Consider the following 17,500-nt stretch of genomic DNA (forward strand, 5'->3'; position numbering starts at 1 on the left):
ACACACACACACACAACACAACACACACCACACACACACACACACACACCACACACACACACACACAACACACACACACACGTGTGTGTGTGTGTGTGTGTGTGTGTGTGTGTTGTGTGTGTGTGTGTGTGTGTGTGTGTGTGTGTGTGTGTGTGTGGTGTGTGTGTGTGTGTCCGTGGGGGTGTGTATGTTTGTGTTTATATATATATATATATATATATATATATATATATATATTATATATATATATATATATATATATATATATATATATGTATATGCATATGTATATATATTTATCATATATCCATATGTGATGCATATATCTGCAGTATCAAAAAATAGTATTACGCTTAATTTAGATACTTGCCCTCTTTTCCTCTTTCCTTATTGTCTTGTCGTGCCTCCGCCTCTGGAATTTTAAAGAAAATGAATTTAATGATAGCAACTGATGAGAAGCAGAGGGATGGGGTGAGAAGAATAACAAGAGGTAAGAGAGAAAGAGAACGTTGGTATACTGAGAATATCTGTATATTTTTGGCCTACTATGTATAAATAATTCTTCTGTGTATAAGTGAGTTTTTGTTCAAGCGACAGAAATAAGAAAGTTAATGTATATAAATCAGATTTATGTTTGCAGAATTTGTAACCATTGTAGGTTTTGTTACGCATTCTGATGTTCTGCTGTAGAATGGAGACAGAGCTTCCTCCCAGAGAAGTGTCAACAGGTGGCATCTGTGTGTTTGAATGGAGTCGCAGTTGATTATGTTCTAGAACGGATTATTTCAGAAGGAATAGCATCACAGCATTGTGCCAATAGCATTATTGGTAAATTATTTTGTTATCATTTGAGTCCTTGCAATTGTGATGTAAAAAGAAAAACAGTTGCATCGAGTGGAAGTAACTATAAATAATAAACGTTTGCCGTGAGTCAATGTTATCAGGCATGACCATAACCCTACTCACTTATGGTATAGAGAATTGTAAAGTATTATCCAAATGATGTATTACAGTGGCATTCTGACTTGAACCTGTGGCTTCTGATTCAGCCTGAGAGGTAACTCACCAGTGGTTTATGGGGGGAGGCACTGTAAGTTTCATACTTGTCATGTTTGTATTATTTGTATATTTGTTCAATTCATTTCATTAGGATCATGAGATATTATTTGTTTGCTCAGTAAACAAATTGCAAAGGTGTAGCTAAGACAGTGTTTAATGACAAGCAAACTGTGAAAAATTTGCTAAACTTATGATGCACCGGCTGACTCCACCCCACTTTGATGGGAAAATACGTGAATATCCCACATTCCGTAAAGACTATGAGCGACTGATGAGGCCTATGTATGAAGATGATCCTTATGTTTTGCGTTCTTGTTTGTTTCTTGTTTCTTGAGGTCGGCATTTACTCTTTCAAGTGGTAGATGAACATCTGGAGCGTTTGCCATTGGTGCTTGCCGGTAAGCTGGTCCCTTGCGCCGCTGGCATACTGCACATGAACTTAAAAACTGCCTGGTCTCCCTGAGAAGGTTGGAAAATAAATAGATCACGGATCTTACGTATGTCCGGTACACTCCTAGATGTGCCCCAAGAGGTGAAGAGTGAACCAATTTTAGAGAAACATTACGTAGCTCCCGAGGGATGACCAGCTGGTGCAAGTGTCGAACATGATAAAGAATGCCGTTAGTTAATTCGAACTCTTCTAACGGCAGAGGAAGCTTTCGTCGTGGCACAGCTCTTTCCTCCAGCTACTGAATGACCTCTCGCCATAGCGGATCCTTCAGCTGAGCATCACGAACCTTCTGTGGATCAAGAGCACTAGCAACAATGTCAGCAACACAACTAATACAGTCAGGGACATGGTTAGACGAACCTTTCTTGTATAAGAGTTTATACTGGCAGTTAGATAACTCATGTGACCACTTCGACATCACGCGGAGATTTCGTACGGCGATGGAAGACGAACGTTAGTGGTCTGTGGTCTATGAATATTAGGAATTTTTGCCATACAGGTAGTGGTCAAAAACACGAACCCCTTCTATCACAGCGAGTGCTTCAATATCTATCGCCGGATATCTCGTTTCGGGACCCCTACGCTTACGGGAAAAATAAGCTACTGCATGAGGGATATCATCTGGGCCTCTCTGCATAAGGCAGGCTCCTAATGCCAACTTCGAAGCATCACAGTGAACCTCAAATGGGAAGGTGAAGTTCGATTTCTTCAAGGCAGGAGCTTCTACAAGTGATTGCTGAAGGATTATGAATGTTTTTTCTTCCTCATCTGTCCAGACAACTTCGCATCTTTACGTGTGAGCCTTGTAAGTGGGGCAGCAACAGCAGCATAATGGGGAATGTGTTTTCTAAAATAACCACTACAGCCAGAAATCTGCGCACCTCTTTGGCAGTACGGGGAACAGACGTGTTATTAATGGCAATGACCTTGTCAGGTCCGGTAAAATTCCCTCTGGGGTGACCTTGAAACCCAGGAATTTAAATTCGCGTGTTGCAAATTCGCATTTTTCGCTATTCAATCTAAACCCTGCCTATTTTAAGAGATGCAAGGTTTCTGTTAGATGCTCTAGATGCTCTTCGAACGAGAATCTGTGCACAACGACATCATCGAGGTAAGCTACCGTATGTCGCCCTAGTACCGTTGATAATACCATATTAATGGTTCTCTGAAAGGTGCCAGGAGCCGTAGCAAGACCAAACGGTAATCGTCTGAACTGCCACAGGCGATGTCCGTCGGAAAACGCGGTCTTCGGACGATCCTCAAGATCTACAGAGATCGACCAATACGCATTTTTACCGTCGAGAACCGTAAACCAAGATGTATCTCTGAGCTCGTCGATGAGTTCGTCAGCACGAGGCATAGGATAACTATCGGCGACAGTCGCCGCATTTAGCCCTCGAAAGTCAATGCAAAACCTCGTGGTACCGTTCTTTTACGAACGAGGACCACAGGAAATAACCATGGTGACGACGAGGGCTCTATCACCCCTTCATCTCTCATCTTATCGCACTCGTCGCGAATGAAAGCTTCAGTCTTCTCGGGTAAGCGCCACTGACGGACACATACGGGCTTAGAATCTATTAGTTACAATACGGTGCTCAACTCCCGGCACGTGACCTAATATGGGGTCATCTGAGAACAATTTAGGGAATTTACATATCACCTTGCAAAGATGATGTTGCTGCAATTCATCTCAATGGTCGAGGTGAATACCTAACATGGTGACACTGGCACACGTGCTCACATTACCTGTCGCGTCGGCGGAAGGACGGAGATCGATGTCGGGAAAGATGGTTAATTCAGAGTCCTCGTAACCAAAATCCAGTGTCCCATAATATTCATTAAAGTCATCATTGAATTACCCTCCTCTAAAGCCTCTTTACGATCACTCGCGGGATCCTCGAACGAATCGCTCCCCTGACGGGATCCGTCCTCACCATCTTCCACGGCAACAACCTCGTCTGCTTCACTGACCTCTGCAAACATTTTTAATAGTTTAGGTCTCGAGTCTGTGTTAACAACCCATACAGACACACATCGATTATTTACAGACACTAATGATCTCGGTACTAGCGCTGAATCACTTACGCCCGTCAAAAATGCGGTCGGCCCGGAGAAGCTTCTCGGCACTCGACTTCAACAAATCTCCTGTACGAGGAGGGCACAAAACCGTACGCAATGCGTGCACTTTATTAGAGATCCCGTATGACACACTACTCACTGCACGATCACTGATGGTCGTGATACACAAAGATTGTGCATCAGTGTAAGTAAGAGAGAGAGAGAGAGAAAATAGAAAAGAGGGAAGGGGAAAATTGCGAAAGAAAAAGAAAGATATAAAACATTCTTTAACTTAACACATCGCGGAGGCCGATCTTCTCGTCGTTTCCCTTATTCTTCATTTCCGAGGAACTAAAAAAAAAAATGAATATTTTCATAGTACGAATAAAAAAAAAAAAGAAGAAAGAAATCGCGAGCCCCCGAGAGCAAAGATTAATCTTTGATCGCGGGGTTGTTTACGAAATTTCCGAAGCGTTTTCGCTTTTATGATTTTAATTGTCACGGTTTCACTATAATACTTTTTCCGCAATTGTCTTTTATGTATTTACCACACTCCGCTTTGGGTTTGTATCCCTCAGACAACGAACTAGGTGATATCACTCGCACACCAACTGGCAGAATGACCGGTGAAACGTGGGGTAGGTTGCTTGCTATATTGCAACAGCGCATGCGCGCTCTCCAGGCACCAGAGCAAGGGGAGGGGCAAAGAGCACAATCTGTGTACGTGTATGTGTAGATGGGGGTTGTAAGTGTGTTCACACACATACGCAGAATGAAGCTAGAATGGGAAGGGGGAAGGGAGGAGAAGGTCCTTAAACAGAAAAGGGAGATAAAAAAAAAAGATGGAAGGAACTTCAAGACGAAAGAAGGATGGGTAAGAAGAGAGATAAAGAAAGGGAAGGGGGCCTCAGAGAGGAAAGGGGGGAGGGGAGGGTGTAAGGGAGATTAAGAAGGCTGAGGAGGGAATAGGAATGACGAAGGGCTTAAAGCGGCAGGAGAGGAGGGAATTTAAGGAAGATTTTCTAGTGATAGAGAGTGGAAGAGCGGAAAAGGAAAAGGTGGCGGGAGAGGGAAAGGAAAAGGAGAGAGGAGGCGAGAGGGTGACAGAGAGAGAAAGGAGGGGAGAATTACCTTTTTTTTTTTTTTTTTTTTTTTTGGTCACGCTAGTTATTATTATTGTTATTATTATTATTATTATTATTATTATTATTATTATTATTATTATTATTATTATTATTATTATTATTATGTTTCTCATTTATTTATGACTCTCTCATTCTACTCCCTAATTCTCCCTAATTCCTTTTTCACTTTCCCAATTTTCCTCCGCATTTCTTTTCTCTCGTCCTTCTCCTTCACCTGCTTTAAGATATTGCATTTCGTTGCCTTTTGATTATTAATACATCAATTTACCAAACTATTGTGAATGCAACAATACGAGGACTATATCCAACATGTATTTACAATAAGTTGTTCATGTTGGCGTATTCACGGATAGGTGATATGAAATTGGAATTTTATGTGGTTCCTTAAAGAAGATAGGAGTTCACGCATAAATGCATAGTTTTTTTTCTCTCCCCCCCTCCCTCTCTCCCTCTTCTCCCTCTCTCCCTCTTCCTCCCTCCCTCTCTCCCTCTCCTTCCCTTTCCCTCTCCCACCCCCCTCTCCCTCCCTCCTCTTTCTTCCCCTCTCTCTCCCCTCTCCTTCCTCCCTCCCTCCCTCCTCTCCCTGTCCCTCTCTCCCTCCCTCTCCCCCCTCCCTCTCCCTCTCCTTCCTTTCTCGCTCTCTCTCTCTCCTCTCCCTTTCTTTCTTTCTTTCTTTCTTTTTTAACAGTTTATAAACATGTAGCCTCGGAAGAAGTGCGCACCAGTTACTGCTTTCCTCAAGAACAAGTAAACACTAAGTGAATGCGATTGTCAACACAAGTTTCCCTCGATATCTCGATAGCTGGTCCGTTCGTGTCGCAGCAAATGGGCTTAGAGTGGTTATTGTAAGAGCAATCTGGTCTACACATGACCTGGCATGTTGCAATTAGTCTAACGCTGTAGTTAAATGACAATATTCCTTTGTCATTTCATTCATCATTCAGACAACGACTATATAATATAATAGTAAAAATAACAAAAATATACATATATATCTTCATGGGGGAGGGGGAGGGGTTGCAGAACCTATTCAAGAGAGAAAGGGAGAGAGAGAGAGAGAGAGAGAGCAAGAGAAAGAGGACAGAAAGAGAGCAAGATAGAGAGAAAGAGAGAGAGAGAGGCAGAGAGAGAGCAAGAGAGAGAGAGAGAGAGAGCACAGAGAGGAAGAGAGAGAGAAAGAGAGAAGAGGTTCTTTGGCCTTAGATTATACAACTTCATATTGTTCAAATACCTCGTTTGTATAAGAATATGTGTTTGTTCAATTCCTTGGTATCTCTTTCCTGATGTTTTTATCATTATTAAACTGTGTTTACTCTATGATATTATGAAAATCTTCTTTCCAACATACTGTAGTTATAAATACATTATCTGCAGTGTATATGTTTATGTATGTATGCATGTACGTATATGCCCTTGTACAGATTTTGTGTGTGTGTGTGTGTGTGCATATGTGTACCTGCTTACCTTTATATTTACATACATGCATGCATACGTACTTACATATATATATACATACATACACACATGTATATTCGTACATATATACATAAATACATACATACATACATACATACATACACATCCATCCACCCATACATACATCCATATATACATGCATATTATATCGTTATGCTATATGTCATATTCAATATTTTTCCTTGAGAATTGTGCTAGGATTATGCCAGTGATGATACCCTGACTTTTCCCATAAACTTTGTTTGGCCGTATAAATTATTTAATGTTTATTTTCTTTTAATTTTCACAGAAAATCTTGTGTGTGTGTGTGTGTGTGTGTGTGTGTGTGTGTGTGTGTGTGTGTGTGTGTGTGTGTGTGTGTGTGTGTGTGTGTGTGTGCGCGTGCGCGCGTGCATGCACGTGTGCGTTACCAAATTATCAGTGATGCTAGTGCTAATGATGATGATAATACTACCTTCAACCACTACTACTACCCATTATTATCATAATGATTATTGATGATTACCAGCAAGAATAATTACACTAACAAAATTGTCATCTTTTGTACTATCATCGTTATCATCATTATCATATAACAGAAGGGTAATAAAAATATGCAGAAGAAATGGGATAACTGAACCGATCACTTGTCGCCAGACGCTCGGAACCGCGATGATAATAATCACCCTCTATTTCGTCTGCATGTCATGATTATGCTGCCATTCTGTAAATTTTTTGCTGGGTTTGCATTCCGTATTTTCGCTGTGTCGTGCTTACGGCAGGCGGCCAGGAGCGGCGCAGCTGAGGGAGGGCTTTGGGGAGGGTGAGGGGGGGGGGGGGTGACGATGATGCTAATGATGTTTCGCCATCGGTTGTAAGCTCGACACGTGCGATGATGACGATGGTGATGATTAGATGATGGTAACGACGATGATGCCGACGATGATGATGGTGATGACGATTACGATGACGATGATGATAACGTTTCGGCATTGGTAGTAAGTAAAATATATGTTATGATGACGAACGACGGTGATGACGATGATTACGACGAAAATGTGATGACGACGACGATGATGATGGCGATGATGACGATGACGATAATGAGGATGATGCACGACGACGATGGTGACGATTTTGATGATGGCGACGACGACGATGGTGATGACGATGGCGACAATCGCACAAGTGATGATGACGGTGACGATGACAATCGGCACAAGCGATGATGATGATAAAAATGTTTCGTCATCGGTAGCAAGTTCGATACATGTGCAGTGCCAGAAGTAGTTCCCGCGGCCGTGAGACGCCCCCTTGCGGCTCAAAAAAAAAAAAAAACTACGGGATATTGCTCGTGTGCGCATGCGTTCGATCATATTGATACCGAAATTGCTGTTAATTAGTATATTTTAAATGAATATACGTTATCGTTCGCTTTACAATTGCCACATGAGCAATATTTTCTGAATATACTTGAATAGATATTTTTGACATTTTCTGAGCAGGATGTCTACGCTAGACATCAGAATAGGTCTAAATTATACAAATATCTAGTTGTTGTTGTTATTTTGCGCGGAAGATGTTTCAAATAATGTTTCGCGCGTAACTAGACACAGACGAGTCCACATAGACTAGTCAGGTGTGAATGTCCCGTAGCCTCAGAGACAGATTTTGATTATGAGCGCAAAAACAGTACTAAGAGAACAATATATAAAGTAATAGAGAAAGGGAGAGTTTACGAGGAATGTCAGCATACACGTTAGAAAAACACGATTTAACTCTTCCATATTGATTACTTTTAGATATGTTGTGTAAAAAGGCTTAGTCATCTATCCTTCATCTGTTTATAAAATAAAGGCACTCAAGGTGTAAGCTAGACTTTCGTTAGAGTGGACTGTCAGTTCCCGTCAGATGCCCAGGGGTAAATTATGAATTTATTGATTTGCCTGCTTCTTTATAAAAATATATGACGTAATGAAGAAAGAGGAGTCTCGTGAGTCATATAGCTATTAAACTAAAACAGTTTACTTTATTTTTAAAGAATTATATGCTCCCTTGGCAGCAAATAGGATGGGAATAGCTTTACAACTGAAGCTATTTCTTAGACAGTCCTGCACATAATGACACACACCAGAAAGTGCTACGAGTGAACCATTCCTTGCATACGAGTAAGTAACATAGTTTAAACTAACACTGACATCATATATGAAATAACACCAATGGTATGCTCTTTCGATATACAAATGACAATAACAGTTTCTGATACCTATACATGACCGGGTGTCACGTACGAAATTCAGGTAGCAGTTTTAACAAGTAGCAAGAGTGAGCATCACTGTAGCAGTATGAAGACTAACACTCAACCTCTTCTGAGCATACTTCGCATCTGCCTTTTGTTGAATAAATGCATTCCAATACAACATATCACCACGTGAGACCAATCCGTGCAAATGGAAGGCGCCGTGGTAACCTATCGTTATAATTATACCCGTAAAAATATTTACTTCATTTTTACTTACATTCAAGTATTAAGATTTTGAGTGGCATACTATCAAAAATAATAAAAATAGTAATATCAAAATATAAAAAAAAATCAACATCAACTTACTTTCATATACACACACACATGACCGCACACGCACACACACCCACACAAAAACACACACACACCACACACCACACACACACACACACACACACACACACACACCCCACACACACACACACCAGGTGTGTGTGTTGGGTGTATATATATATTATATATATATATATATATATATATATATATATATATGTATTATATATATATATATATATATATATATATTATATATGTTATATAGGTAGATAGATAGATATAGATATATGTACATAGACATTCATCGGCTGAGTCATATATCATTTCAAATATTTACTCATACTGTCATGCAACGCCTATCTATCCATATATATATATATATATATAAAATATATATATATATATTATATATATATATATATATATGTATATATATATATATATGTGTGTGGTGTGTGTGTGTGTGTGTTGTGTGTGTGTGTGTGTGTGTGTGTGTGTGTGTGGGGTGTGGGGTGTGTGTGTGTGGTGTGTGTACTATTACCCTTCTACCCTTGAAAGAAAAATAAGGGATAGATAATGAAGAGAGGGAGAGAAACAGATAGATAGAAAAGATAGATAGAGAGAGAAAGATAGATAGATAGATAGATAGAGGGGGGATGGGAGAGACCGAAGAGAGAGAGAGAGGGGGGGGGATAGAGAAAGAGAGAGAGAGGGGGAATTCTTTATAACGTAAGTATTCATTTTGCGTAATTCATAATGGTGATCATTATTTTTTTCTGCACATATTAGTCCATCAAATCATTATTGCAGCCAAAAGTGCCAAAAATAATCCGAGCAACGAGCGTGGGACGAGAACAGTATGAGGTGCCGGTGGGTGGAGTGGGGGTGGGGTGGGTGGGGGTTTGGGGGCGAGGGCAGGGTGGTGGTGGGGGGGAAAGGGCTGGACAAAAACCCTTTTAAACCCCCTCTTTCCCTTCCCTCCCCCCCCCTCCACTTTTGTCGCGGGGTCGGTAAACTGGTTTCCCCTTTTCCCACATTTAAACCTTTCCTTACCCGCATTCACCATTTTTTAATCGGACTTTTATTTTACCTTACTTCCCTAACTTCCCTTAAAAAACCCTTTGTATATTGTTCCTTGACAATGGCTTTTGTGAGGGGGAAGGGCGCGCCCCAAATTTTATCGAGCCCCTTTTCCCTTTTTACACCGCACACACACAAAAACGTACAAACACCCAGGCATGCTTTGAATAGATACCCTATGTATGTATGAAATTTTTAAATTTTTTAAAAAAAATTCGCAAAAAAGGGTTTGGGGGAGAGGCCTAGGTCGTGCAGTAAAATGATAAAAGTATAGTACATATAAAAAAATACATAAAAAAAAACAATATATTTTTTAATATATAATATAATAATATATTTAATTTTTATATAAAAATTAATAAATTTAAATAAAATAAAATAATAAACGGGGGAGGGGGAGAGGGGGAGAGAGGGGAAGAGGGGGAGACAAGGAAAAAAAGGGGAAAGAGGGGAAAAAGAGAAAGAGAGAGAGAAAAAGGAGAGGGGAGAGAGAGGGGGGAGAAAGAGAGGAAGGGGGGGGGGGACGAAATTTTCCCGGGAAGGGAAACGTGTGAGAGAGAATGTGTGAAAAAGGAAAAAAAAGGGGGGGGGGTTTAAAACAAAAGGAGAGGAGTAAAGAAGGGGGGAAATTGGAGATCGGGGGAAAAAGGGGAAAGGGGGGGGGAGAACATTGGGGGAAAGGGGACGAAAGGCAAATAAAGCGAAAATAATAAAAAAGGCTTCTTTTAAATTTTAAAAGGGCATAGGCAGTAGGAGACGTAAATAATATTTATAGTTGGCAACTAATGGGCTGCTGGGAACTCACCGGTAAATAGCATTTTTCCCCAAATTTTAAATTTAAAATTCAGTTGATTTAAAAGGAAAAAAACACCAAAATAAGTCTTTTTTTTTTTGTTAAAGTAAGGGTAAAAAAATAAAGGTGTTTTAAAATGCCTTGATTTTGGGTTTTTAAAAGTGAAAACGCAGATTTTTTTTTTTGGGGCATTTTTTGGGATTCCCACTTTTTTGGGCGCGCATTGGGGCGAAAGGGGCCCTCTCCCCTTGCCAGATGCCGTGGCAATGTTTGTTTTGGGGGATCCGAGCGCCGCCGGGAACAGCAAATCTTTGAGTCTGGAAAGGGGTTTTAAAGAGACAAAATTTTCGCTCGGGTCTTGGATTCTCTTCCTTCATTTATGACAAATCAGTTCAGCTTGTACAATGTTTTCATGCACTCTCTTGTCACTTTGTCTCTGTTTTTTCTGCTCTTGTCTCATTCTCTTTCTCTCCTTTCTTTCCTTCCTTCCTTCTTTCTTTCTTTCCTCTTTCTTTTTTCCTCCTTTCATTCTCTCTCTCTCTCTCTCTCTCTCTCTCTCGCTCTCTCTCTCTCTCTCTCTCTCTCTCTCTCACCCTACTTCTCTCTCTCTCTCTCTCTCTCTCCTCTCTCTCTCTCTCTGTCTCTTTCTCTTTCTTTTGCCCTTTCCTTTACCCTTTCGTTATCACACGCTGCCGAACAGGGTTCACGGAGGACACAGATAAGCACAACAAATCGCTCAAGGTGAGCGCGCGAGATCTATACTAAGCAGATTTTCATTTCACTTCTTTCGTTTTATTTTTTTTTTTTCCATTAACCATTATTCTCGTTTTTATTCGTTCATCATCATCATCATGTTGTCATCATTGTTTTTCATACATTAACATTCTTATCATGAGAAACAGAAGTATGTAAAATAAGTAATGCCACAGTTATCATTAATTATGCATAATCGTCTCCCACAATACAGTCATGTACTGTCAAATTAACGACAAAACACACACTTACAACAACAATCAGACAGTATATACGAAGGCACACAGACAAACGAGCACACGCACGCGTATACATATACATATACATACACACACACACACACACACACATATATATATATATATATAATATATATATATATATTATATATATACATATATATGTATGTATATTTATATATATATGTACATATATATTTATTTTATATTTATATACACATATGTGTATGCGTGTGTGTATATAACTTTCTTTCAAGTGTGTATATATGTTTGTGCGTGTGTGTGTGTGTATGTGTGTGTTGTGTTTTGTGTGTGTGTGTGTTTGTGAGTGTGTGTGTGTGTGTGTGTTTGTGTGTTTGTGTCTGTATACACTTTCAAAAAAATCATGATCACTGAGCGACTCCACTGCCATGTTCATGACAGGCTTTGCTGAAAGAAATGATTGCTGATTCGGCTGCCTTTATGCGGTGTTTTTTTTTTTTTTTTTTCTCTCTCTCTCTCTCATGGAGTACACCGATGGAATGTTCTGGAGCATCTGTTTCGATCATTTAAGATTGTCGAGAACGTTAACTTTGTATTGAATTGCGAAAAAATGCCATGCAAATTTAATTATCATCACCACTACCATCACCATCATCATCACCACTAATATCATCACTACCACTACCACTATCATCATCACTACCAACATCGTCATCACCCCTACCACCATTATCATCACCATCATTTCGTCATCACATCATCGTCACCACCATTATCATCATCATCACATCATCATTAGTATCATATTACTATCGTTTTAATTGGTTTCGTTATCATTATTATTATTGCCATTTCTATCAACATCACTGTTTGTTATCCTCCCTATTATTGTTATTGTTATTATCATTATTGTTGTATTGATATTATTATTATTATCATTAGTATCATTATTACTGTTATTACTTGCATCATTATTATTATGAACTATCTACATCTACTAATTGAATATAACAGAAATAGTCATCAGAGTTACACAAGACGCAGCGGGTCACAAGCATCTCAGGCGGGTCGTGACGTCACTCACGGGGGCGCGCTAGGGCCTGTCCGGGGACACGTGGTTGAAGATTTTGCGCTCCGTGCGTTCTGGTCTAATTCTCACAGAAATACATAAATACCTTACATTCTAACTCCGAACTCCGATGCATATATCGGAGGCGATGAGGGGGAGGGGAGAGGAGGGACTCTACATCGTCAGCAAACTCAGACAGAAGCGATTACAAAACACTCGATCCACATCAAATCTTTCGGAAACACGTGGTTTGCAACCCAAGGGGAATACAAGTCGAAAATGCAATTTCACTTATCATTACTATTGCTGATGTTATTGTCTTTGTTTTTATTGCTGTGAACATTCTTATTATGTTTTTTTTTTTTTTTTTTTTTTTTTTTTTTTTTTTTTTTTTTTTTTTTTTTTTTTTGTTTACCAAAGAATACAGTTTCAGGCCACCTGTTCTCATTGCGTCATCTAAAACTCTACGGACTTTCCCGTCTTGAAAGAGAGTGAAGATTTGTTCTTTAGTTAGTGTTTTCTTTGATCTAGATAACCTGTGTTTTTTTTTATATGCTTTATTTACATTAATCTATTGCTCCGTGTACTAGTCTAAATCAACACTACTCTATATCTACATCAACTCTGTGCAACAGTGGTTTCCACCTTTTCTAAATCTCACTAAATGACACGTTCCCTACGCCCTCTTCCTCAGTACTATATATGCCTCTCCTTCGCTCTATGATTTTTTTTTTTATCAGAACTCTTGCAAGTGTATCGAAAGTCCAGTCCGCGGAATTGGTTTGGTTGGAATTTTAGGAATAACAGCATTGTCTCGATCTTTTCCACGTGAGCTAAGATCTCGCCCGTATTTGTACTTTTGTTAATGAATATATATTTAAGATCATATATATATATATATATATATATATATATATAGATTATATATATATATTATATATATATATATATAGTATATATATAAGAGAGAGAGAGAGAGAGAGAGAGAGAGAGAGAGAGAGAAGAGAGAGAGAGAGAGAGAGAAAGAGAGAGAGAGAGAGAGAGAAAGGAGATGAGGGAAAGAGAGAGAGAGAGAGAGAGAGAGAGAGAAGCACATCAGTCAATCTGCAAACCTTCTATAAAAGCAGCATTACCAGTCATTTATCATTTTCAAACCAGTTCCAAAATGTCAGAGCATTCGGACAGTGTTTGACAGCGCGTTCAAGGACGACTTCGGCGAGGCTTGTTTCTTATACCTGTTTTGAGTTTCGGATTTTGAGTTTTCGGAAAATTACTTGTATCAGACTCAGGGTCAAGGAAATGTCCAATAAAATAACTTGGATCCTTCCCTTTAACTTTAACTTTGCATGCTTTTCATCTTATTCTTTTCGTTGATCTGCTGTATTAGAAATAAAGAAACATGCTATAAAGTGTTCACATCATAAAGAATTGCAACCATAAAAGCGGGGAATCGTTATACTGGTTCTTTATATATATATAAAATGTTCTTTTTATCTTTCAATTCCTTGTAATATTTTAATCCTTTAATCTCCTACAGATAACATTATATGTCTTTTAACCGTAATGTCTGTTTAAGAGTTCCACACGAGCACCCGAGGAGACTAAACTCGCCTCTTGTATTTTTCATATTTTAAAAAGCAAGTCATGTACTGAAGGAAGCTAAGTACAGTCTTGGTTTAGTTTTTTCTTGTTGGATTTTAAGAACTCCGTGTAAACATATATTTATGAGAGATGGCCGTGAAAACTGGTCATTGTAATTATCATAGCCCGCCCTGGTATATGAGATCGATACATGCTTCGCGGTGTCAAGTGTCCACTACAATTGCTGCTGCTTTAATAGTAATAAGTATATGATAACCTTAGTGATACCTGAAAATTTACCATCAAATTATTATTATTATATTATATCCTCTTTCCTTCACTGTGTTTTTTTTTTTTTCTTCTTTTTTTTCTCCCACAAATGATTGTCCGACAGCCATTTTTTAAGAAACAATTCCCTTGGGCAATAAGCGTGCTGAATTATCCCATGATAGTTTGGCCAGTGGAAAAGTTTGTCTTGACGTCTTTCACTGCCGATGCCATTGATTCGATGGTAAGGCGTTTCGAAGCGTGGTCAACTGCTGTTCATATGTCACTCTTTATTCTTGTTGTTCTGTTATTGAATACATAGATTAGCAGGTCTGTTTGAACAGAATGAAATATATATTTTTGCTTATTATTTTTTGTTTTCCTTTTTTTCATTATATTGGGTTCCGAATCACTCACCACTTGTAGAATCATTCCTTTTTCACAGAAGCTCACTCTGAAGGGAATGACGAGTAATTATATATATATATATAATATATTATATATATATATAATTACTCGCTATTATTATTATTGCTATTATTGTTATCACACCACCATTATATTCCTTATATTTTTGTCATCATTACCATAATCATAGTTATCAGCATTATTATTATAACAATAATATTGATAACTGTTCTGGTTATTTTATTTGTTTATTATTATTATTATTATTATTATTATTTTATTTTATTATTATAATTATTATTATTATTATCATCACTGTCATTATTATTATCATTGTCATTATCACTGTTATCATTATCATTATCATTTATTATCATCATTGTTATTGTCATTGTCATTGTTATTGTTATTGTCATTATTATTATAATTATTATATCATTATTACTATTATTTTCTTTTCTTTTCTTTAGATCTGCTAATTAAAACCGACCTAGGTGATTAAAGTTCGAGGCAAATGGAACACTAACAAAAATATACTCACAACTTCTGCAGCAGGCTCCTTGAGTGTATAGCAAAAGCAGTACATTACCTCATTAACTCTTCCCTTGTCCATTTAAGTCTTGTTTTTCTTTAATTGTTAGTACAAGATGGCCGAACCCAAGGGCCAGGGGGGGGAATTATCCCGTCCTAGTAACCTGGCGGATTTTGATAAATGGAAGAGTTAGACTTAGTTCTGCCTGGGGATGCGCCCCTTGTTGATCCGTGTGACGGGTGACGCTTCATCACCCACTTCCTACTATCACTTCAGAAGCAGGATACATATCAGCCCCATTGCCAAGAAGCTGGACATCCCGCGCCAATCACCAACAGGCAAATGCCTGTTGGTGATTTCCCCGTCCCCGCGGGCACGGTGTTTGACGCACCACTCGACGCCCCGTGGACATCATGTAGCCTATTTTATTATTATTATTATTATTGTTATTATTATCATTATTATCATTATCATTATTATTCCATAATCATAGTCATTATCATCATTATTATTGTTATTATTATTATCATTATTATAATTATTACTATTGATATTATTATTATTATTATTGTTGTTATTATTATAATTATTATTATGTCTTATGATTAGTACTATTATTATTATAACAACGGCAATAAAAGGGATGTAATGATTATTACTATTTTTAATAATATTAGTAGTAGTAGAAGTAGAAGTAGTATTAGTACTAGTACTAGTAGTAATAGTACTTAATTGTTATTTTTTATTATTATCATCATTATCATAATAATTATTATTGTTATCGTCATCATCATCATCATTATTGTAATTGTTATTGTTACTTTTTTTAACAATACTATTGTTTGTTATTTTTATTTATTTTTTATCATTATTATTACTACTGTTACTGCTGCTGCTGCCACTGCTGCTGCTGCTGCTATTACCTGCTGCTTTTATTACTGCTGCTGCTACAACTACTATTACTAGTTACTCTTACTGCTACTAATTCTAGCACCACGATTAATTATGATCATTTATTATTATTTTTATTATTATTATTATTATTATCATATTAATTATTATTATTATTATTATTATTATTATTATCATCATTCATTGTTATTGTTATTACTCTTATTATTTTTATTTATTTTATTATTATTGCTGCTGCTGCTTCCACCACCACCACTAATTATCATCATCATCATTATTATTTGTTATTATTATATGTAGAAAACGTATGAATGAGAATGAATATCTTCACAATACAAGAATATATTCACCTGTTTTTGAATATATGTTCAAATGTATATGTACTCTCACATATAGATATATTCAAAACCAGTCAATAAATATCTTGTATTGTGAAGATATTCTTTCTCACTCACTCATCAATGGATAATACTTTTGATGAAACATTGTTTACAGTTTGATCGGTTCATTTGGCCGCCAACACAGACAATCAACTTCTATTTTGTCCCGCTGCAGTACCGCTTTATATATATGTATTTATTTATATCAATTATATTATATTTATTTATATCATTATGTTATGTTTTATTATATCAATTATATTATATATATTTATATCAATTATGTTATATTTATTTTATCAATTATATTATATATATTTATATCAGTTATATATAGGTTTATATCAACTGCGTTACCATTATTTGGGATATATTCCTTTCATATATGAAGCACAAGGTAAGAGTGGATTTTTTTTTATCAGAATTGTTCGTCTTCTTTTACTGTCTTTATCCGTTTCTTCTTTTCTCTTTTTCTTTCTCTCTACTTTCTTTCCCCTTAAACTTTAGTGTTTAAGTGAAAGAGCTAAGAGATGTTTTTATTTTGTTTACTTATTTGTTTGTAAAGTCCAAAGAGGAAAATCAGGATTCTTCCTTATTATTATTATTATTATTATTATTATTATTATTATTATTATTATTATTATTATTCACTTCTCAGGATGCTTCTCTTTGTGTCATATTCTTATTTTGTTTCTCCTTCTTCTTCTCTTATCATTCTTGTTTCTTCATCTTCTTCATTTTCTATTTTCATTGTT

At 37.4% G+C, this 17,500-nt stretch overlaps 1 long non-coding RNA gene across 1 annotated transcript in view; it reads left to right on the plus strand.

Annotated features, from left to right (window-relative positions):
- Window positions 1-17,081: 17,081 nt before the first annotated feature.
- The window catches only part of LOC119598658, a 712-nt gene continuing 293 nt past the window's right edge, over window positions 17,082-17,500 (plus strand). Inside the window, exon 1 of the long non-coding RNA XR_005230987.1 lies at window positions 17,082-17,142. This is a non-coding gene — a long non-coding RNA (uncharacterized LOC119598658). The remainder of the gene's footprint in view (window positions 17,143-17,500) is intronic.

Source organism: Penaeus monodon, chromosome 41, assembly GCF_015228065.2.
Source record: "Penaeus monodon isolate SGIC_2016 chromosome 41, NSTDA_Pmon_1, whole genome shotgun sequence".
Lineage (NCBI taxonomy): Eukaryota > Metazoa > Arthropoda > Malacostraca > Decapoda > Penaeidae > Penaeus > Penaeus monodon.